General features: G+C 39.6%; 1 long non-coding RNA gene across 1 annotated transcript; it reads right to left on the reverse strand.

The window, feature by feature from the left end:
* Positions 1–2,657: 2,657 nt before the first annotated feature.
* Positions 2,658–25,407, reverse strand: LOC103472954 (uncharacterized). The gene is made up of 4 exons (XR_534948.1): positions 25,307–25,407; positions 23,743–23,788; positions 23,291–23,408; positions 2,658–4,726 (listed from the first exon to the last, which is right to left on the reverse strand). It is a non-coding gene; the product is annotated as an uncharacterized LOC103472954 (long non-coding RNA).

The raw sequence follows: 25,407 nt of genomic DNA on the forward strand, positions 1-25,407 counted from the left end.
AACCCAGAACCTTCTTGCTGCAAGGCAACAGCTCTACCAACTGCGCCACTGTGCAGCTTTCAGTTGTATGCAACTGAAAGCTACAATTTGTGGGTATAGATAWAGYAACTTACTTACRATATAATGCTAAAAAATACCCCAGATGATCAATTAACCAGACTTTTTTTCTATCATATTCTCTCTCTTTCCTCTATTTATCAAGCATTTGGATTTAAATCCAAACCGATATGCCTCGTAACCTCAGAACAACTCAAATTATTCTTCAAGAGAAGCACAAAGAGCCAGAAGAGCACACATGTTGGTAGCACAGCATCAGCATCCAGCTGTGAACAGGTCGGCCTCCTGCTGGGAACAAGCTCTGCAAACTCATCTTGAGTTTCACTTAAAAAAAATAAAGAAATCTAACAAAACCTGGCAAACTTCAATGTGAAAATCTCATCTGTAGAACATTACAAAGTGCAAWTTTTCTTCAGGCATAAAGCATTAAATATAAACCACGTGTTTTAATTCCTGCTGAGAGAATAAGTGAAAATTATTTCAGTAAAAATAAACTGCTTTCATTTCCTGCCCCAGATTTTAAAATGTACACAATGACCCRCCGACATGAGAACAAGGTTTTTTGTGATTATTTCTCAGTAGCAAAAATCAATTTTAGAGTTCAAAAGCAATTCTTTTTTTTTTTAATGTAACCTAATCTACACACCTCAACCGCTTAGATTTACATTTTAAAAACACTTCTTGATTTTCAGTCTCCTGAAGAAGACTCTAACTCTGCCTCCCTCTGTGAGAAATTGGTCATTAAACTGATGTTAACATGCAATTGCGCTCTTAGTGCCTGGGGGTCGGAGTTATTATGTGGTCTCAATATGAGGTCGCCTCATGTTAAAGGTTACAAATCAACCTTTTCGTGTGGAAAACTCGTCGAAGTGCTTTTAAAAAACAAATTAAAGCTGTAAATCCTGGAAACGGGAGACGGATGGAGACCATAAACAGATGCGACCTTCTGCTAATAACTGCATGTATCAAAGTACCAACATTCAGACGAGGTAGGATGACCAAAGGCTGATTTTCTGATAGGGTGATGTCCTGTATCCCTCAGCCAGGCTTCAATTAACTGTGCATTCCCAAGAACGCCTTGAGAAAATGAACCAGTTTTAAACTCTGGTCCATAAGATGAGAAACAAAATAACCTTGCAGAGCTGCAGTGCAGCACAGCAGAGGGCAGGAGCCAGCATAAAGACAAAGGGCTGTGTACCAATGGAACATGATGAAATAAGCTGCATCCTTTTATCTGTTGTTGCACACCTGCAGAGAGGTACTGGAGCGCTCTTACAAGAAAGGATGTACATTTATTTTCCCAAGAACAAAACCCAGTGAAAGATGAGTTTTYCCCCCCCAAGTATCAAATACCAGCAGTTTAAGAAACAGCCTTTATTATATTAAAAAGACAAAGTGAAGATATGTTTAATATGTTTATTTTCTTAATAACAACAATAATATAAAATGTTTTTTTCTGAAAAGGTGAGTACAAAAATATTTAAATTAATAAACATTCAATTAGGAAGATTAATTGATTGATTTAAAAAAGTAAACTATAATCCCAGTGAGCCTGAAAATCCATCAAACCAACATCAGGAAAATGGATCGATCACATCAGAACCGGGTCTGAAACGGTTCCATTGGTTCCCTGTTTATCAGATTTCAGCCTGAATGTTTTCCTTCAGCAGGGGAAGAGAAGCTGGTCAGACATGATGGGAGGATGGATGGAGGTAAATACAGAGCAGAAAACCTTTTAGAGGGTGAAAGACTGGAGCAGAGATTCACCTTTACACAGGACAACAACAAAAACAACCCAAACACCCATCAGCCATCTGGTCACCGAGCTTCACTGGCCGACATCAGCTACCTGCTGATGTCRGCATCCAGAGCGCTTAAAGGAACAGCTACCACCTGTTGAACRTTCTCACAAAGGCACGATCCACACACCACGCTCAAAACAATCCAGTCTGCATGTCAAGATCAGAACCTCAATGTTACAGCTAAAAATGTTTGAATTGTTTTCTGCAGTCAAGCGGGTTTAAAGAAGAACCRGTTCCTCCTTTAAGCCCAGTCTGTCATGGTGAGGAGAGAACTGAGTCAAAAGGCAAAGTTCTTGATTTACCGGTCAATCTACTTTCCTCATCTATGGTCATGAGCAAAAAATCAAGAGAGTTTTCTTTGTAGGGTGTCTGGCTCTCCCTAAGAGAAGCTCGGCCATCCGGGAGCGACTCAGAGTCGACCCGCTGCTCCTTCACGTCAAGAGGAGCCAGTGGAAGTGACTCCACTGGCTCCTCCAGTGGGCCTCCTTCCCACTGGGAGGAGGCCCAGGGAAGACCCAGGACACGCTGGAGGGACGATGTCTCCCGGCTGGCCTTGGAACGCCGTGGGATTACCCCAGAGGAGCTGGAACAAGTGGCTGGGGAGAGGGAAGTCTGGGCCTCCCTGCTGACCCCGCGACCCGACCCCGGATGAAGCGGAAGAMGATGGATGGATGAAAACTGGCAAGTAAAATTTATTACAGTAGCCATAAGTCAAAGTCCATTCAAATTAATACATATAAATACAGACAAATATTGTTTGAAAACGAGCTGCATTAAGATGAAAATCCAAATGAAAAAGTGAGTAAAAATATAAAGTCAATAATTTGTTAAGAAATCTGGTAAATTCTAAAAAGAGAGTTTCAGTCTGGTTACATTTCCACCTGCTAAAAATTGTAGAATAACGACCGTCTGGCCTTGTAACAATTTGAATTTTATCACATAATTTCATATTCTGCTGAACAAACTTTACTGAGCCCACTTCAGACAGAATCATGTTATTAACTTTGACCCAAGTATCTAATTAACTTTCGGATTCCTCTCATGGGTTTTTGCAGACTTTTCAGGCTGAAGTCAGGGTGCAGCAAGGCAACGTTCGCATTGCCAGGTGTGTTTGTGGAGGAGCAGAAAGACACACCTGCAGGGGGAAAACATGTAAACTGACAGGGACAGGTCCAAATGGGCTCAGACTTAAAACTCAGCTTTAGTTTCTGGAGGGAAACTGCTTACCAACCAGCACAYCACCATGCAGCTCTGCTTGAGTCATAATGAAACAATYCACTTCCTGCTCTGGCTGCAGAATCAGGCATATGCAAAGGCTCTCAGTGCAAAGCCACCGGGACTCTGCTGATGCAAATCTGCTTGTATTTTTCACTATTTTTGGGTCTATCTGCGCCCCAGTTCTGGAAAACTGGGTCTACCGTCTTACCCTACAGAGCAACAGGTCAGAATGTCCTGATTTCTCCAAGTCCTGGCCTGAATGTGGCCAAACACAGACACAATTTTCAGAAGGATAATAACCATAATTCAACAATTTTGCTAAAAGTGTGTTCCAGTTGTAAAAGGTTATTGTCTGATAATGAAGGTATGCTGGTTCAACATCTCCCCTGCTGYATTTGAAAAGCTGATGGAGCTCCTGAATTATTGTGTCAGCTCAGTCTTAGAGATATTAATTATATTTTAATTAGCCTTGATGTATCTACGGTAGGCATAGCTGCTAGCCGACCTTTTAAAGCTCAGTAGTGTGGCGTTCATTGTAATAAGTCTCTAGCAGCCGGGCGTCTTTTATATTCTGGCCTGAAACACGTCCAGCTGTTAACAGCTGGCTGCCACTGTACATTCTTTTCAAAAACCCACCCACAGCTTCAATCTCTTCTTAYAGCAGCCAATTATTTTTCTCTCATGCCCCGTCCATGCTTTTGTTGATAAAATTTCATTTTATTTTGTAAGTTGTGCGCTGCAATCTGAAGGATCCACAATTATTTTAAGAATTTTGTGCCCAAGCAAGTTTTGTTTTGTACATACGGGTTTCTGTTTGAYCAAGCATTTACACAAAAGAGTCAAATAAAAATATAATATTTGACTAAAGCATTTAATTGACTGTAGTGTTTTTTTTAAGTAGTATTATATTTTAACCAGGATGTGATGGGAGTCCACATATTATCAGCCAAAATCGTCATGCCAACCAGACTTTTTGGGCTAAAAATGTGATTTTAAAATCACAAAATAATTATATTGTGGWCTTGTTTACATACTTCACAATGAATTAAGCATACAATATTAAAACAGTCAGATTTTTCTTAAGGAAACAGAAACTTATTGATCAAAAACMAAAAAGAAGAGCATTTACGTAAGCACTGATTCATCAGAGATTATTAGCTTTACAGCTTATCCTGATTACCATCAACTGACAATTTACTCTTTTTTTATCTGATACTACTTTACAATTATGCTCTACTTTATGTTGCTCTAACACATAAAATAAATACATTAAAGTTCAGATTTAGCTTTTTGTCATGTCCTTGCACACAAACAGGGAATATAACTTCAACTTTTTGCAGATATGTAAAGCGTCACTGTTTTTGTAAAAGACAAAACAAAATTGTTTGGTGTTCATCAGAGAGACAGACAGGTGGAAAAAAACTGTCTCTGTGGAGGCTGCAAACAACGCAGTGTAGCACCTGAAGGCAAAAGTCTAAAGAGTTTGTGTCCAGGATGTGCGGGGTCTGCAGAGATATTAGCTACTCTGTTCCTCACCTCTAAGGTGCAGAAACGGATCTCTTTGCAGATCTGATTGATTGTTGCAGTTTGGACTCGTCTTGCTTTGATGATGAGCCGAACCACATGGATCTGCTGAGGCGCAATCGTTTCTGTACAGGAGAAGAAGAATGGGGAGAGAAGAAGACATTGTAAGGTGAATGCGATCTGTRACTAAATCTGATCAGGGTGTGAATACATTAGTRRAGCTCGGTGGATAAAGTCCAGACTAACAATATATTGCAGCTGGTAGCAAAACACAATGGAACCAGATCTAAAAACATATACATCAGAGAATGTTTTCAAGTTATATCTTTGCTTTGTTGCTTTTTTAAAACTTCCACAAATTGCTTCACAAAGATATTATTTTGATATCTGTTTCATCTCAAAGTTTACAAGCATGAAACAAGATAGCAGCACYGAGAGACAGCCATGCAAAATGGAAAACAAGAGTAGAGATTACGTTTCTGTTAAGTGCATCAATCTGAAAAATTGGCAAMAATTGTGTAGAAGAGCCGTGGTGTATGTTTACAGAAGCAGATTAGAACCGAAGACGAGTATATCTTGCAGAGTGGATGTAAAAGATGGTTAGAGGACAAAGAGACAAAGGAAACCAATACAGAGATGCTTCAAATCTATTTTATAAATGATAACAGCAAGACATTTTCAAAGCACAMAAACACCACTTATAAGGCGAATGCAGTTGCTATCGGTACGACGTATTACTGAGCAAACTTCTTCAGTTTACAGYTTTTTCATTTATGAAAACATCCAAGCGAGACGTCAGAAGCTAAAGGTGTTGTGGTATTGCTTTCTGACCGTCAGAGTCTCCAGCAACTGCCTGTAACTTTATCACCTTCCTCTTCCTTAGACCTCACTGCATTAGCASCACTTCTGCCCCCTGGTGCCAGTTTACAGAAAGTGAATTACTTCCAACTTAAGAWCATGTTTACCGAATTAGGCCAACCATTGCTTCTGGTGCTTAGCTGGTTTTGTCGGTGGTTGCAGTTTTTAAAGAATGCTTACTCTGAGTAGGCAGCGAGCATCCCAACGTACGGCTGCATTCAGAGTTGAGGTACTACACTTTTCCAAAACTGCTGGAGAAGTGGTTRAAGTAAATGTCTGCATAATTTTTTAAATCCTGGTAAAGAAGTTCTGGCAGGAACTGAAGTAGCTCTCWGTGTTGTTGCAGCCTGATTTATTGTCTGATAAGCAGGGACAATGGTTAAATGCAGTGATGCGCTGTGCAAAGTGCTTCATTTAAGTGGCTCCTGATTGGGAACAAAGAGAAGGGGACCTGGCCCTCAAAAAATGGCTACGTTGAAACAAGTCCTTAATAATGTTTTTGAAGAGCTTTTCATTTTCAAGGACAGGCAGCTATTATCGCGCTTAATCTAGGTCCTTTGATAAGAACGCTGCTCTTCATATCGGTAACAAAAGCCTCTTTTACATTATGTTTTTGACTTTACGATGGCTGTGACATAAACCTGTTTAGCATCTGTTTCCTTTAGAACGACAAAGCTTTGAATTGTCATGGCTCTTTCTAATCAAACATACAACAGAAAGAGACGACTGTATAATCATTCTAACTCATTCCTGGTTATCAGTTTGTATGCAAAAAGGTTCTGGAAGCCTGAACTTATGATTCAAAGGCTCAAATCAGGCTTTCCGTCATGTTTACAGTTATGAAGAACCACAACGCAGAGAAAAACTGTGGTTTAACAGAGAACTTTAATAATATAATGAGAACTTATACAAAACCGCAGAGAACCAGATGAACTAATCAGAGGAAATGTGGAACAGCTGTGGCAGAAGAAAAGCAGGGAAACTGATGGAGAGAGACTAGCAGGAAAGAGGCTGAACTAAGAATGGAAAGGAACAGCAAACCACGATAAAACAGACTAATACAGATGAAAGAAATCAATTCAAATGCACAAAGAAGCGAACGCCAAAGTGTTCCCGTCAGTTGAAACCCATCGTTCTGATGCTAAATTAGCATCAATGCTAAAGTAAGCTCTAATATACTCAGTAGCATATGGAGAGTCACTAGCATGTTGAGTCACAACATGCTTAACATACTCCATTCAGTATGTTAAAATTAGTGTATAAGCTAAAATTAGCCAACATGCTAATTCTAAATGCTACTAGTGGCATGTGGGGCATCAGCATGTTGTCTTACATTGACTTCCTCCATTCAGTGAGATAAACATGGCTAATGTATAAAAAAAAGAGTTAAGAAGCTTATTTAAGGCAAGGGAAAGAGGAAGTGCACTACTAATGTTTGTGCTAATGTTAATACACAGAATTCAAAATCTGTTACCAGAAAACGCGCTCATCCCTTAGCAACAGATTAACAAATATTATTGTTCAAAAAACTCTGCTCTTTTGATATACTGTCCATCTTATCTACACTACTTACTACTTAATAAGAATTGTGCAGTTAGTTAATGTGGCAGAAAAGTGAAAATGTATTTTTTATTATTTTTTGGTGAATATATCAGACATTCAACACAAAGGTAAAAATCTGATTTGTACTTCGCTGCGGTTCGTTGCCAGAAAAAAAACACTTATCTCTTAAAACCATATTAATAACAAGTAATACTGTTTCTAAAACATAATATATTTTAAATACTTCTTATCTGCTTAGATACAAGAAATTTACATTAAGTAAATTTTGCAAAAGTAAAAATCGGATGTTTACTTCGTGGCTCTTCGCTACCAGAAAACGCACTCATCTCCTAGCAACAGATAAACAACAAATGTTGTTATTGTTCAAAAAACATAACATTTCTTCTGCTCTTTTGAAAAACTACTCATCATTATTTACTACTCAACAAGAATTGTGCAGGTGGAATTTGGCAGAAAAGTGATTTTTCTTTTTTTTTTTGTCATTGGTGGTAAATGTATTATAAAACAAACATTCAACACAAAAGTAAAAATCTGATTTATACTTCATGGAAGTTTGTTACCAGAAAAAAACTGTCATCTCTTAAAACCATATTAATAACAGGTAATAATAGAAAATTTCTGAAGAAATTTCAGCAGGGCTTGCCTATCAGTTGGAACCAAATCAGGGGTTCTGATGCTAAAAGTTAGCATCAATGCTAAGCTTAGTTAACCTGTATTCAACACTATGTGGAGATTCAGTATTCTAAAATTAGTGTATTGGCTAAAATTAGTCAAAATGCTAATGTTAGCCTAAATGGTGTCAGTAGCATGTGGAGCATCACTAGCATGTTGTTTTACATTGATTTCCTCCATTCACTGCTAAACATAGCCAATACATAAAAAATAGCTAAAATCCTTATTTTAGGAAAAAGGCTAATGCTAGTGCTAATATTTTGCTAATATTTTGGCTAAGGCAGTGCAATGAACTAACATGGGAGAAGAAATAGCTAAAATACTTATTTTAAGTTAGAGGCTAATAAAAAGGAAAAGGCTGAGAGGGATATTGAGGCTTTTGTTTTGAAATTTTCAGCTTCATCATAAAGGGCCACACTGATCCCATGTGTAACAGCGGTTGGATTAAACCAGTCATATAATTACCAATTACCTGCTGTGAAAAAAGTGAAGGCTCTTATTTTGGAGGGTATGTCTTGTTCTTATTTTGACAGTAAAATGTTTTTTGTCAGTTTAGGAGCATCAAGTTTGATGAAGCATAAGGAACACAGGGAAATGATCAAACCCAAACGCATCTGGATCAAAGTGATTGCTATGAATTATACTTGATTAATCCGTTTTTATTATCAATTCAACAATCATAATGTTGCTGGTATAAACTTTCCATAGGCTGTTGTCATTGTAATAAACTGAATATTATTGGAGCTTTAAGCAAAGCATAACACAGTAAAACTGTGTGCTTGCATAATAACGGAGGATAAAACAAACATAATAAAATATTTATAAATGGCAGAATTTCCCTGAGATCTCTGAATGCCTCCTGCACAGACCTCAGGAAGTGAAAGGTTGGGTAGTTTGTGACTTTTAATTGGTTTTCTGTATCAATATGAGGACCTTATTTAGAACGTAAAGTATGCAACATGCCTATTTATATTTTATTTATATATTTTTTATATTTTCTAAGTATAAAAACGTGTGAATCTGAGAGTTTGCCCGTTTTCCCGTCTTTCATCGATCCATCTGATGTTGGTGGCGTTCCCATATGAGAGGAGGTCTGCAGCAGCGGCAGGGAGACCAGATTGATTAAACGTGCTGCTGGCGTAATGTGGTCATGTGTCAGGAAAACCACACATTTAGCTCGCTAATACGTTCTTCATGGCCGCCTGTCTCCTCTCCAGCTTTGCCCTTTTGAAGTTAAAATCCACAAATCCCCCCGCCAAGCTTCCCCCTCCCTCCCTCTCTCCCTCTCTCGCCCTCTGTCTCTCTCTCTCCCGTTTCCAGCCGTCTATTCGTCCCATTCCATCATCCTCATCCCATGCGTCCGTCTCTCCGTCCCGGCCTCCAGCTCTCTTTCACCTTTAATAACTCCACTCATCTCGCCGAGCTCGACTTCCAGCGTTCCTTCGGCCTTGATGAATTCCCTCGTCCCATCTGTACCTTCCTCTCACGCTGCGTTCCCCTCATCATCAGAAGTTTTGACCCTCACTCTTCCTCCTCCATCAGTTTGTTTCCAAGCTGAGATTTGGTTTGCTAATGACACTCCAAGGGAGCACAGCAACAATGCTGTTGGCTTTAATTAAAGACATTAAGGGGATAAAAAGACACAAAGATCCCAGAATGGCATGTTTTTCCTTTCATACCTCCCAAAATACCTCTCTGTTTTATCTTCCCCACCTTCATCTCATTCCTGGCAATAGCTCACTGGCTCCTTTAAGGCACACTTTCACACTTTCACTAATTTGTTTTTTCACACAAATGCTTATTCTTCTCTTCTAGATTTACATCACCAGACTGTTGTAGCTGAACTTGTGTGACATCATGCACTTCTCTTCCTGCCAGACACTGATGAGGAATCCATCTATGCATTCATTGTTTCGATCTTTCGATCGCCATCTGCATCTCGTGGCCGTAGGTTGGAGTCGGAACGTAGACGGACCAGCAAACCAAGAGCTTCACTTTCTGGCTCTGGTCTTTCTTCGTCACAACAGACCAAAGCAGTTCCTGCAGACAAAACCCACAGTCCCTCTGTCCTCCCGTTGCTTGAATTAAAACATGATTAATTGTGATTACTTAATTGCAGGTCCTGCGATCAACTCGACTAAAGATTTCAATCCAGTTCTAGATGTTGGATGCAGACAAACTCTCTTTGAGGAAAAGATTTCTACCCGTGTGTCTGGCATTTGTTCTTCAGAATCTTGCAGGAATGTTTCAATTCTGAGAAACGAAAGAGGAGAATCGATATGAAACATGAACAGAGAGAAGCTCAGTCTGCAAACTGATGAAAGAGAAAGCTTTAATGGAACTATAATACTGTCTCTTAATCTCCCTGCCCTTCCTCTATCTCTCCATCTTTCCTCTGATCTTATGTCTCTCTCTCTCTCTCTCTTTGTGCAGGTCGAAGTCTTTTAATCTCTTCATTCGCAGTCAGAACTGTATTTATCCAGAAAGTCGTTTTACTTAACTTGGATGTTGTTTTTTAGAATAAAGGCAACATTTCTATGGAGACTTGCTGGCAGATTACAGGAGCAGAGTGAAGACATTCTGATCCACACTTATAGGACTGTAGAGGCTTTATTTTTGTCAAGATGTGCACCCCATCTTCTGAGCAGCAAAAACCCATCAGTACTAAAAACTCAACAAGCCCAGGTGTCAGGCGTTTTTATGGCTAGTCAGAAAAATGTGACCTTGTGCCCACACAGCGTCTCCAAAAGCAAAACTCCAAATATGTGTCATATGCAAACTACAGCCCGACTGGGAGAACTCAGCTCAGCGTTTAAAACCACTGGTGCAGATTCTACAGGACCCATCTGGACCCAGAGTCATAACAGTAAACACTCAGCAAGCAGGCATCCGAGAGTTAAAGAAACGTCCTGACGGACTGGCTAACGGCAGCTAAGTGTTGAATATAATGATCACAGTCTGTGTGTCAACCAGCAACTGAATTACAGCAACTTTTATCACCCTGTTATTTTGTCATCGGTTTATAAATAATGTGCTTAAAATGTCCACCGGTGATGGAAGGCAACACCTAAAATGTTTCCTCTTCATTTAACTCGGCTCATTCTAAAAATCAGACCCAACAACAACAACCCATCAGGTCTGCAGAGAGGATCATCAGGGCTGACCTCTCCTTCCATCCAGGACTTAAAACAGCTCTGCAGACCCCACACATCCTGGACACAAACTGCCTTACCTTCAGGTCAGTGTAACAGAGCGCTGTCTGCAGCAACTACTGACCTCAGAGACAGCTTCTTCTCCAACACTGTCTCTCTGACAACATTCACAGTGTTAACAGCATTTCAATCTGACCGAGGTCTGGACTTTAATTAGGTCATTGCAAAACTTTGATCTTTCTCTATTTCAGTCAATTTGCTGCTGTGTTTTATCCAGTTAATGTTTCAGTTTGGACAGATGGAATCACATCTGACTCTTCAGTTTGGTCATATCCAGAAGACGATGACTGCAAGGTGTCCAGGTCACATGGCTGTAAACAAGCCACGATCACCCTGCATCCACCACCGTGCTTTCAGGTTGCGATGAGGAAAATACTGCAACTACAAATTTGCAAAATCTTCCCCACATATAAAGCAGTTCATTGTGGAAAAACAGAAGTAAGTTTGTTTAGTTGCTCAGGTGCAACTTTCTGATTGAACTGCTCACAACAAGCTGCACTTGTTAGTTTTTCTCTATTTGTCATGTAATGAACTTTTCCCTTTAAATTGCTAATCTTAAACGGTAAAGTTAATGTCTTTAACCCAGATTGATTTTTCTGGGACGTCCACCTCTGAGGTAGTTAGTAGATGTCCGTTTCCCTCTGCAGAATAACCTTCAACCTTTTCCACATTGACAGGCAGCATTAGCTACTTCTGTCAGGTCATTGTTAATGTCGTTCCACATTAGCTTTCTGTTGGGTTAAGTGGGCAGGACCTGCTCACACAGAGGATGATCAGTTAATTAATCAGGTTTGATTTCCTCCCATAATCCTCTTGAATCAGTAAAGGTGTGCTCCATCTTTCTCTCGACAGCATCTCTCACTCCTGAATTGTCAAACACTTGAGCTCAGTTAGTCAGTTCACTGTGGAAATGTGTGGGCTGCAGATGGGCCAGACCAACTCCATACGTGTTCCCCAGTCCATGAATACATAATGTTGCTGATTTTCATTTTGCAGAATCGTAGATTCTTTCCATGGCTGGACTTTACATTTGCATCATTTGCAAATTGAGTGAGACTCCAAATGGACTCAATTTTACTTTTGAATCTAATTGAAGTTTATAAAGTAGTGTGTTGGATGGGAGACAATTTTAGTTCCCCGGGATGATGGTCATGTTCCTAACTCCACTCAAAAAGCCTTTCAGGCTTTTGAAGCTGCTTCTGTCTCAGCGTCATTAAATGCAATGAGACAGTATCCTCACAAGATTCATTTTGTGGCAACTGAACCACAAAATGTCGCAACAAATTACCTGATTGCATCTTTGAAACTGTATCAATAATTCCCAGAGACACTTGTGCAGGATGCTTTTCATCTCTTTGACGCCACTTTGGATTGATGACAAATTTCCCCCAATGAGAGTTATTAAATAGAAAGCAGTTGGGGAGGGGGTTGTATATTTGCCAGCATTAGCAGGTGCTTTCAATGAAACTTCTCAAAGACTTTGGAAAGTTGTTGTTGCCAAAAAAACAAGACGAGGGCCGTCAGGGCGAAGGAACGACGTCGGCTTTTTCATTTAATTCTGATGCTGTTGGAGGACAGGAGGCAAACGGTGGAAACAAAACACAGTTTGTAAATCAGTCGAGCATCAACTGTTCTGTGCACAGCAGCTAAAAGTTAAGCTGAGAGTTGCACAATGCAGTAATCCGACCTTAATGCCGTTCTAATGTTTGGCCACAAATCCACCATTTAGTCTGGAAACACACCATATGTCGGAGTGTTATTAACTCACAGACCAGATAATGTAGCCAAACAGAAGTAAACGTAATATCAGAGAGTGTGTCTGTTCTTATTACACACACGGGGCTTAAACACCAGCAGATGTGTCCGTTCAGTCACAAACACTGGAAGCCTCACACTCGTCTCTGTCAGGAAAGTTGTTCACTTCAAGGCGTTGATTAGTTTGGCTGGCGGTGCTTCCCTGCATCTTTATTTAGTCATTATTGGAAGCACATCTGCTCTCGGTAGGCTGGTTCTGGTGGATGTCCCCTCCATCCGTAATGCAAGCACGTACACGCACACACTGAATAGCACAAACACCTTCACAAACCTAAAACCAAGCTCATATGCACGAACACACCTGGACAATTCCAAAAGCTGACTTGTAAACATGCCAGCTTCTGCACACACACGCACACGCGCGGACACACACACACGCCCACGCGTGCACACACACACGTCAAGGAGATTCACAACGGGAGTGAGGCGCTTTCCGATCATCTCACATCAGCTCAACACCTCTCCATAAATAGAAAAACTGGCTCAGCACTGCAGGGAAGGAAGCATCGTTTGGAGAACAGATTAAAGTCCGGGTGGAGGTGAGCGCATTGATCATGCATGTTTGTCAAGCCGAGTCTCAGGGTCAATCAGAGAGCAAACATCAGGCTGCAGCACTAAGCCGCGCTTGTGTGAGTCTGTAAAGGCATGTTTGAATGTTTCCAACTACATGCATCACTGTTATCTCCACAGACTGCGTGTGTGTGTGTGTGCGTGTGTGTATGTTGAAGACGGAGTCAGCCTCTGGCTTCCCATCCGTATCCCTGCCATCCCAATCCTCCCTGCAGCAGAGACAATGAGAGCTTCTCCGATTCCATCAAACAGACGACACAAAGGAGGAAAAGAGGCAGAAAACAATTAACTCTGGCAGAGAAAGTCACAGTGAGGAGGAAACACAGAGATCTGGCCAGAATTAGAAAAGGGACGGAGGGATGAAACCATCCAACAAACACAGAGAATCAGAGGTGGAGGAGATGAAACCAGATTTAATGTGAGCTGAACTACAAACCGTAGAGTAGCTGTGATTTACAAATGTGAGAAAAACTTTGTTGATATTCCACTAATGTCAAAAACACACAATTTCACAACTGTGTGTTGACATTAATTAAGCTTGTTCAAGAGATAAATCATTAAAAACAAACATGCCAAGCCTTCATCATCATACTGTCGTCTTCATCATCTTTTCCACCAGAATGTGACTCATGTGATACTAAAAATGTTTCCATTGCATTTTAAGAAATACACTAATTTCACAATAGATAAAAAAAATTTAAAAAATCACTTCATCCTAGTGCAAACATTTTACCAAAAAAATAAGAGTCTTAGCGAAATTGCCGTGTTTCCATTAAGGAAATTCTTTTTTTTACTTCCCATTTCCACAATTATATGGTCAATGGAAACGCAGCTAATGATGCTCAAACAAAACATTTGGGATGTTTGCAACCAACACAACAACCTAGTATATCTTGGCCAAAATTTTGTAATATGGGAAATGAATCAAATGAAGCATTAAAATGTTTACACGTGGTGTCCCTCTCTGAAATGTGTTTAGATTACCAGCAGAGGGGATACACATGATAGGAGGCGATAATGTTCAGGATGGTGAACTGTACATGAGAGGCAGCCTACAATATTCATAAGTGACATGTTTTTCAGGAGGAAAATGGTCGTTTGAAGGCATTTAGAGAGAAAAATGTATTCCTAAACAGTCTTTTAAGTCAAAGCCACCTGTCAGAAAATCCAGTGAGTAATTTAGAGCTTTTTATCTCCAACAAATTACCATCAAAATGTGTCCAATTCAGCCGACTTTTTATAAATACATCCTGTCAGCGCGACCATTTCAGAAACCACTACTGCAAGACAGCTTAATTGTATTATCAAAACATGTTGGCAGCAGTGTCAGCTCTCAGGAGAAGCGTTCACAACTACATGTGCTAGATCTGCACACAAACCTGTCCCATCTGCACTGGAGCGCCGCTATCTTGACAATTTTACATATTCCCGGTGCTCAGCGCCGCAGCGCCGCTGTAACATGACCACACAGAGCCAGCAGCTAACAAGGAAGCCCAGAGGACAGGAGGTTCCAGAGAAAAGTGTTTATGTTTCTCCTCTTTTCGAGTTAAATCTACCTTATAAGACATTCTTACGGCAGCTCCGCCGCTGTTATCTCCAATCAGCGGGAGCCTGCTGCTTCTGACACAACATAAGAGGGAAATGCAATCTAAGAGAAGTGCTTATGGGCTTCAGATGCTGCTTGTCGTCTCATTAGGCCGCTTCTTGTGCATCTGTCTCCCGTCGAGTGCTTTGCTGTGGCACAACTGAAAACAGCCTCTCCGTATCATCATTAGAATTATAGATACAGAAATGTGCGCCATGGTGATTTATAGTTTGTTTTTAAATCTTCCTGTGAAAGTCGTTCCAAGAACACAGAGTGTGGAAGTGTGCGGTTGCTGATCTTTATCCATGACCAATTATACGCCATAAAACTGACAACTAAAAAGCGCTTTCTACAAACTTTGTGGCTCCTCAAAGTTGGGGTGTCAGCACAGAATTTGCTTGATTAAAAGATAAATATTTTAGCCTCGTCTCCGTTCCCGACCACCAGAATGTTCTGTACTTTATTTAGTCAGATAGCTGTTCTAGTTTGGGTCTGATGAGGGCGGGTTTGTGTTGAGAGCTCTGTTCTGTCTCCAACAAATGAGACTGCTGAAGTTTCTCCAGGAAGTTTTTTTTTTAATCAGACGGGTCCCTGTACTAAACAAGTCCAGTTCTGGAACCATGGTCTTAACTGGAAACAACTGGTCAAGTTTTCCACAGCCACAGTGACGCACCAACAGGTGGTCGCCCACGGCAACAGCCAGGCTGACCAAGGAGAGCACACTCTAAAATGAAAAAGTTGAACCAACTTAATTGAATTGCTTCTATGGGTAACAAGCAATTCAATTAAGTTTATCCAGCTTAATTTATTAAGTTTAACCAATTCAATATATTCTAATCATCCAACTCAATTTGTTAATTTTTTAAACAAATGTATTAAGATTTAAATAACAGATTTAAGGCAGTGACCTCACATTAGAGTCACATTCACACATCAATATCCGTATCGGCAGGAGGAAGCTGGAATTGAACCTACAACCTTCCGATCAAGACAACTACTCTACCCACAGAGCCACAGTCACAGGGAATCTGTCCCTGGTCAGCTTGAGTCATGGTCAGACGTGGGATACAAATATTGAACTTAATTATTTAAAGTAAAGTCAAAGCAAAAAGGTCCTTTAAGGAAAAGATTTGTAACTTTTAAATTAGAGTATATTTAGAGGACACTGTAAAAATAGTTTTCCAAAATATTTAAGTTTGGAACTACTTAAAAGTTTGAGTTGACTTTCTGTAGAATTAAGACAAAGAGATTTTAAATGTTTATTAGAAAAAAATAAATGATTTGAGTAAGAGTGACTTAAATCTGTTATCTTAAACATACTTAATACATTTGTTAAATAAAATTAACAAATTGAGTTGGATGATTAGAATATGTTGAATTGGTTAAACTTAAATTAAGTTGGTTAAACTTAATTGAATTGCTTTTTACCTATAGAAGCAATTCAATTAAGTTGATTCAACTATTTAGTGTAAGTTTTGAGTTAAATTAACACAAAATAGTAAGTTGGCATAGCAAAAGCAAAAGAATTAAGTTAAATAAATGTAAATAAGTCCATAAGATGAACTTAAGCCCAAAAAACACTTTTTAGAGTGCATTAATAAGTAAAACAGCCAGAGGCTGATCACAAAGCCACGCAGGGGTTAATATTTCCTCTTATGTTGAGGATTTTATTTTCTTTGCACATTATAGTTCATCATCAACACATACTGTACCTGCTGAGAACTAACAGCTTAAAACCGATGTATTAATATCAACTTCAATTGAGTCAAAACCTAAAACAATAATGTGTTTATATCAGGACGACTCAATTTCACACATTTCCTCCACTAACAATTCAACACAGTCATTGCAATACAATTATTTATCACAGTAATTGTGTTCCTTTACACACATCAGTTATGTATTACCACAGTAAATGTGTATACAGGTACTTTATTGACAAAACATGTTAAAAAAGTGATAATTTGATTGGAAATATTAAAGTCTTGTAGAAAATTTTATTTTATTGTTAATGGGTCACAACAGACCGACTTCGTAACTACACAATACCAATAAAAAAAAAACTAGCTTAAAGCTGGTGCAAAGCCAGCATTGAAAATCAACACATTTGTTTTAAGAGAGTAGAAATTTATAATAAATCTGATTTATTCTGTGTAATCATGCAGCACCAATTCACAAAATGTCATCTCAAGGCACTTTGCAAAAACTCTTTTCAGTTCAATCACACATTCTGTACATTCCAGTTGATCTTCATTATGCTCAGTTAGTTATTTAAAGTAGTAAAAAGTTGAGTCTAAAGAAGCCCAGCAGATTGCATCAAGTCTCTGACTGCAGGTTCACTCCTCCTGGTCCAGAATCACCTGTCGTTGAAACGTTTAAATCCTTTAGAATAACTCCAGGTTGGAGTAAAAATAACCCAACAATCTCAGCCACCCCATGATTCATGTCAGGCCAACGCAGAACGACAGTAAAACTCCTGCGGTTCTGTTGATTCTTCTGGCGCCTCAGCAAAATGAAGACAAAGAGCTTCCTGTGAAGCTCCTCCCCGCCATAACCAGCTTTATGACACGCATTGATTGTCTCTGTTTACTGTAACTATTACAGGCTTACATTATCTCCACTCCACCAACACCGCACTCTGTTACGTATAATTACTTATCTTTCAAGTAAGCAGATCTGCACCCTGCTTCATAATCAGCTTTGGGCTGCAAAGATGCGCGATGATATAAACTTGAAGACCACAGAGCGCCGCAGAAATTGCACAGGAGCCGGAGTATTGATTTCATTTATCTCCGCCGGAGCTGGGACTTGTAAACAGGTGTGATTCTGTAATGGAGATACTGCACTCTTTGCTGGTAACGCAGCGCTGGAGTAATGCAGGCCGACGTATCAAGGTCGTCGTCTCCCTCAGCTGTTAACCAGAGGTGCATCTTAACTGGCTGCGTGTCCCAGCAGCCAGCTGGGAGCAGAGCTCACAGGAAGCAGGTGTGAATGGATGTGAAGCAGGCCGTGCATGATGGGAAACATGTGCTGCTGGAGGAGGTTTCCCCGGTGAATAACGTTTTTAAAGGTGTAGCTGATCCTTCACTTCATCTTTGTCAAGGTAATTATAAACACTTGCTGTAATTATTGTCGGCAAATGAGAGCAGAGGGGAGACAGATGACTTTAATTCACACCTGCTGAGTTTGTCGGGATACAGTGTGGTCCTGAGTTACTAATATCTATTAGCACACGTGTTTAACGCATTTGTTTGAGTCAGATCTGCTACCCTATAATCTAAACCAGTGGTTCTTAACCTGGGTTCAATCAAACCCCAGGGGTTCGGTGAGTCGGTCTCAGGGGTTCGGCAGAGCCTCTGCCGACCGCGGAGGTAAAGACACACTTTGTCTTGATGACGCCCCGCTTTGCTGCAGAGGATCACGTTACATTGCTTAGCCAATCAGAGGATCACGTTACATTGCTTAGCCAATCAGAGGATCACGTTACATTGCTTAGCCAATCAGAGNGATCACGTTACATTGCTTAGCCAATCAGAGGATCACGTTACATTGCTTAGCCAATCAGAGGATCACGTTACATTGCTTAGCCAATCAGAGGATCAGAGGATCACGTTACATTGCTTAGCCAATCAGAGGATCACGTTACATTGCTTAGCCAATCAGAGCTGCGGAGGAGCCCTGATTGGAGGAGCTCCACTCTCAGCATGGATTTGAACTTGTCTTTATTTACTTCAGCAAAGTTCACAGTTTTTACCAAATTCTGTAGTTTTCGGTGTACTTCTAAATCTGCTCCTAAGTCGCATCTTTTCGGGGTTGCTGCTGCCTCTAGTGGCGTGGGGGTGGTAACACAACTAATATAATTACATTCCTAAATCAGAATACGGCAAAGTCTTTATTATTTATTATTAAGTTTTCATTCTCTTAAGAATGTAGAGCTAATTAAATGATCTAAAGACCTTAAAGTAGTTACAATTTCTCTCGATGGCCAACCTGTTGAAACTGTGGCAAATTTTAAATACCTTGGTTTGTTCATGAACAATCGGCTCAACTTTGCTGGAAACACTGACTATATTTTGAAGAACTGTTCTCAGAGACTCTACCTTTTAAGAAGACTAGTTGGGTCACTCATATGTCTTGAATTTGAGGAAAAAAATCATATTTTATTTATCACTACAGAAGGGTTCAGTGAATCCGCATATGAAGCTGGTGGGTTCGGTACCTCAAAAAAGGTTAAGAGCCACTGATCTAAGATGTCCTTTATTTTAAATCTACTTTTTCACAGACAGCAGTACAGTTTTATATTTCTGATTAAACCTTGTTGTCGTGCATGTAAATGTTTTTTTTTTTTTGCTTTGTTTTTGTTTTTGTTGAGAACCCTTGTTGTTGTTTAATTCCAGATATTCGCTTTTAAGTACAAAACACTAGACCAAAAATACTTGGTAAGATTTAGTGTTTAGTGTATTAAGCACATTCCTGAATTCTGCAGTTGTTTTGACTCGACTGGATTTCACCAAACGTCCCAGAGAAAACAACGGCTCCTCACTTTCATTACAGTTTTTTAGTAGTTTCTTCAATCTCATTGGATGTTTTAATGCTTTATTCATGAGAAGATAATCATTACATCAGTTGGGGTTAATTAACTTGTTACCACAGATAATCACCCATGCAGTGATTATCAAATAGAAGATAATTACTTTTTTTTTTTACATTTGTTTCGTCCAGCCAGTGTACCATCTAAATCAGATTAAGCCGATTAAGAATAGTTATTCATACAAACTCATCTAGTGAGTTTCATAACTAGAGAAAAGGGACTTAAAATATACAGACTAATTATTCAACACACAGCAGGGCTCAAATGAAGAAACAGGAACAGGATAGTTATAGTGGAAACAGAGTGAAACAAGTCAGGCTGAAGGGAAAAAACAAAAAACTTACTGGAGGTAAAAGAGAATTCAGACGTGAACAAAGGAAAACTCAGCAGGCTTTCAGACCGACGACTCAATTCACAGCTTCATGCATGACGGTCCGTAAACAAAACATTCTTGGTAAAAATCTGGCCAGGCTTTCACATAACGCCACTTAAAACAGAGCAGTGGCAGCACTCTGCTCGGGTCGGCCGCTGAGTTTACTCTGAATAGAAACCACCTCCTCTGTCTGCTGAGAGCCGTGAGCTCACTCAGACCTGAAGACTGGCTGACAGTGGCAGCCATGCTTTTATACGCCGATATGTTTTTCTGCTTTCTGGTAACAAAACAAAAAAATGAGACAAAGAGCAGCACATGCATTACTTCTGTGTTGTAATAATGCTTCGTGATATTCGAATCTTGCATCATTGGGAAGCTTGTTTATTTCTTCTTACATGGAGCAACATTTGCTAGGAAAATGCAACTGGGGATATCAGCAGCGTGTGATGCATTTTGAAAATAATGCCACTCCGTTTATTCTGCTGTTGACTCATTTTTTTAGTCATTTATTGGATCTGATGTTGAAAATTTAAAGAGAAAACATCTTAATTTATTTAACAAACTTGATAGTGTGTTGAAGAATTATGCACAGGACATCAAGGTGAACTGTAGTGCAGGGCATTCTGGGTAAATAAGACCAAAACAAACACACAAGTCTAGCTCAAAAAGAAGAAATGTCTCATTGTATTTTACCAAAGACAAAAGATAAATCCTACAACTGGGAAAATCTGAGGCCTCTCCATTATTTTAATTCACAAAAAAGGAAGTTGTGCTTCATGTCTTCTTCAGAGGTTTTCATATCATTTCCTTCAGTGGTTCTTGGTGCAGCGCCACCACAGGCGAGGAGGGGAACAGGTTCTTCCAAGAGTTTGGATTGTTTAACACAGTGCAGCGTGAAAGCAAACCACAGCAGCTCAAAATGTTACAAATGTTGCAAATCTGTGGAAAAACACCTTCAAACTCCTCCACTGGAGGCGAAACCTGACCTCCAACCTGCTGTGGTTTTCCAGTTGAGAACCAGTTGATCTGCCTCAGATCTGCAGAATTGACCTCTAACCACTTTATGCCAGCTGAAGACACAACAGACTCACATTATGTGCAAAAAGTAAATATAAAACCTGACAATCCCCAAACCAGAACTCCTCCTCTCCAACACGCAGTCTGAGATCCAACTCACAAACACAACAAACAGGATGAAAGACAACCGGCAGCCTGGCGGAGTCCATCCGGGCCTGGAAACAAGCTCCACTTTGTTTCAAGAAGCAGAAGAAGACACATGATGATGTGCCCTGCTCCTGCTTTCCACTTTAATGAAGGAGAATGACAGCAGAGATAATCCAAACTCTTCAAAGAGACAGAAACCAAAGAAAACTGAACAAAAATCTGAGAGAAAAACAAAAAACAAAAACAAACCCCCGAAGAGATTTTAAAGAGTTTCAGAAAATCTAAATCAAAGTACTTTTGATTCAACTTTTAAACATAGATCTGCTGTGGTGAAAAACAAAACAAACTGTTTAATGTTTTCACCTTCAAGCCCCAAAGTTTAAACTTATTAATGTGAAAACCGCCCGTCAACAGAACCATCGCTGTCAGGGAACGCCTCTGAAATATTGAGCTGCTTTATCTTTTATTTGTTCTGCATTTCATCTAAAATGTACGTATTATACATTCCCTTTTGCTCCATCATGTTGTCATTTTTTTGGGATTTTCACACCCTCTCCAGTTCTCCACTATTGTTGTTGTTTTTCACCTTTTCGTGCATCTCTCACCTCGCTCTGTATTTTCCCATCTTTATACGAATAAATTCTSCTCTCTGCTGAAGCTGAGAACAGCAGGCTGTAGGCATCTGCAGCAGTACTGATACATAAACCAGTATCCATAATTAATATTCCCTGGAGACAGCGGTGCAGCTCCACGCTTCATGATGTGTTCTACATTAATAAGCCGAGTTAATAAAAATCAGCGGAATGCATCGGTGCAGAGAAGCTGCAGAAAAATCAAGGTATTGATTTCACATCATTACCAGCAACTGAGGGAACAACTACAGCTGAGAGGAAGAAAATGAGACAAATATGGATATCCTTTCAGCTTTGTGGAGCACATAAGCATCTTAGATATGACCTTTAACCTTTAACAGCTGATTTAATTGTGGAAACAGGCCTGGTTACAGTGTGAGTGTTTTCTCCTTTTTAATGAACAGTTCACTCTGCTGGGTTCTCTCTGGTCTAAAGAATATGAGCTTGGAAAAATATAATTTTTATGACTGGAGAAGCTCTTAAATAACTACAACTTCACCTCTGATTGGCTGCAGAGAAGCAGATGAAGTTATGGATGTTTTTTAATTTAATCCAGGTAAACTGTGCATTTATGAAACGTCATTTAGATGCTAAAATGTGAAGTTTTTTGGGGGATATTTCTCTCTTCTCTTTATGTATTTTCCCATATTTATATTGACAAATTCTACAAAACACACTAAAGATTTTTTATGATTAACTGGATATCATTTGCAGAGCAATAATAGTAAATATCATACAGTAAGGGACCAAGAGGGAGAAGATGCAGCAAAATCTATAATGGCCCCAAAACAAAGCCTTGTGGATCACCAAACTGGACAGGACAGGATCTATACTTAGTTTGTCTTGATTTTCATGATTTTTTAGCTCTTGGTGATCGTTCTTTAATCATCTTTTGGATCTTAATTGTCTTTGACCGGTTCCATATTAAATTAATTCCTGAACTCTATACAAGAATCTAATTTCTTATTTAAGTGTGTGATGGAGATCTCTCAAGGTTAGATCGATTTTGACAGATTAATACATCAAAATATAATTGAACTTGGCTCCTTTTCTCTACTCTTTGGAACCAGTGGACGTTTCACAAGCAGATGCAAAATTATTTTTAATCCAAATCATGTTTTTTTTTATTCCAAACATGCAAAAACCACCTGCCAGGACGCGTTAAATCCTGCACAGAGGATGAGAATTAATGACCTCCATCACAGCATAATTTATATGCTAGAACTGTAAATAAAGGAGTGGGCCGACTCTGAGGGAGCAGTCATGTTTTATACTTACAGAGATTAGTATTCTTTAAGATATTTGATGCTTCAAAATAAATGAGATTTATTTACCATTCGCAGAACTTGATGGCTCGACCAAACAAGATAGATGAGAAGATCTAATACATTATATCCCTACAGCATCTATCATTTCTGACTGTGAGCCAGAGCTTTAAAATGTTAAAGAGGTGTTTGGGAAGAATACAAATTAACCACTCCAACCGCACTGTTTTCCATTTTGGCTTATATAAGAGCAAGAGGTGCAACAGGGGGATATACTGTGATTTAATAAACAGGTTCTTATCCGAGCACGTTTACGCTTGTAGCTTTGTTTCCTTCGGGATGTAAGGAAGTGCGGYGCAGCGATTCGAGCGGAATGGGAGAGACCTTACCTCGACAGGAAGCCGGAGCTGACAGCGACCCGACGTTCTCAGGCATTTCKGCTCCTTACAGCTCCATCAACTATCTGCTCAGGTATTTCAGCCCCCGTCTTTTCAGGGAGAATGAGTGCTGAAAAGAAAAAAGAAGTGGGTAAAAACCATATTTTAAAGTAATTCTACCAGTCAAACACACATTCACTGCAGTCTGGAAAAGGTTTTTAAAAAGTGTCAAGGTTTTTTTTACAGGAGGAGGTCAGCTTGTACTTTTTCTGGGAACAGCAGATTCTAATATTCTTCAGGTTTCACTGCAGAAAAGGAACAAAGAGGAAGGAAAGGTTTTCCAATTTCCTGCTGAATTTGGCACATGTTGCTGCCCGTCTGTCCAGGTAATCTGGCCTCCTCCCAMCGTCYAGAAACATCAACCTGAGGGGAACCAGAGGGCGTGAATGTGTGCATTGTCTCACCTGAGTGAAGACTTGTCCAGGTTGTATCCGCCTCCGTCCATTGAATCTGAGCAAGGACAGAAAAAACACAAAAATATTCAGTGTTTAACTTCTGGAGCGAATGTGGAGGCAGTTAGTCTTAAATTGCAACAAGAAATTGTATATCTGTGTTGTTTTGCTGGCAAAAGAAAACACAAGTCTTCAAAAACCTTCCAAATTTAACTTTGTTTTTCTCCCATGTAACATTCTGGATTACATTTAAAATGCTAATTTTTGGACAAGTCTGTAAAACAGCTGTRCTGCATTCCCCTTATACAGCAGCGCCATGTTAAACCTTTTAAAACTTTCCTCACAAACATTTGGATTTCATGTGACAGATTATAATATATGTATATAGTATATATAGTTCACGTGAAGAAGCTCAAGGAGTTTAAAGGTTAATTTGTGTATTTACAACCATTTTGTAAAGTGGAGCTGAAGCACCCAAACACAAGATGTGGGTAAAATGCAAATAAGAACTTAAAAGCAGAAGGACAAAAACAATGTTAACCAAATGAACAAGGAAACAACAGAAATCATACRAAGGACAAAAAGAACCCAACAAAAATGTAAATTATGGGTTCGACTCATTGGAATAAGAACCAGATGTGTGTCAAAGCTTGGCTGGGTGAGTAAGAGCTTCTCCTGGAAACATTACTGACCAGAAATGACACAAGAATCACAAAGGATGACTAAACAGAACAGGAACCAGAGCAAAAATAAGGAAAGAGAAACACAAAGTGATGAACTTATCCAACCTACTCCACCTGAAAACACTCAGAAGATTTAACTGGAACTGTAATTCTGTTGTTTTGACTAAATATTATCACAGACTGGAAGCTAAAATGTCTCCTTTCAACCAAAGTGGATGATTAGGATGCAAAACAATGGTGCTTTAATTAAATCTAATATATTTATCAGCAGCAGCAGCAGCAGCACATAAATAAAACTATATAATGCTACATTTGCACTGTTACATCAACATGCAGAGCACAGAACAAACTGTTCTGTCACATAATGTGCGGATAATGTTCTGCCTGGGCCATAATGATCCAAACCAAAACACACCTACAGCTAGAAAGACAATCTAAACAGTGATGTTATCCGTGTGGAGCCACAATAACACCTTCAGCGAGTCTCAGTGGGTTTYTCCAGTCATCTTTCTAACTGCTGGGCCACAAATTAGTGTCTGAGCTGCCACACACTCGCTCCGAGCCTAACAGCCGGCAAACTGCCACAAACGGCYCATAATGCAACAYTTTCTCTACCWGGCTCTTCCACTGGGTCACCTGCCTTTTAGAAACCAGTCATCCTGTCAACGTGCGGTTTTTACATCTCAGTATGATGGATATTCTACACAGGAGGAAAATCATGTCACATGAAAGTGTTTTCTTTAAATTATAAAATTAAAGATCCAGATCTTCGGCTTCTCTGTGGAAAATGGTGAAATCAAGTCCAGTTTATCACAATATGTTATCTGCATGTCTCATACATCTCTACATGCAGAAAGAAAATGGATTATRTCGCCTTCAGGGTGTTTATCCACCTGATAGTCCAGTAGACTCGGTTCGATTGGGACCAAAACTGCAGCACTTGTTACATTTCAGCTGCTGTGGTTCACTGTCAAACAAACCAAATCMTTTGAAA

Source organism: Poecilia reticulata, linkage group LG11 (genome assembly GCF_000633615.1).
Source record: "Poecilia reticulata strain Guanapo linkage group LG11, Guppy_female_1.0+MT, whole genome shotgun sequence".
Classification (NCBI taxonomy): domain Eukaryota; kingdom Metazoa; phylum Chordata; class Actinopteri; order Cyprinodontiformes; family Poeciliidae; genus Poecilia; species Poecilia reticulata.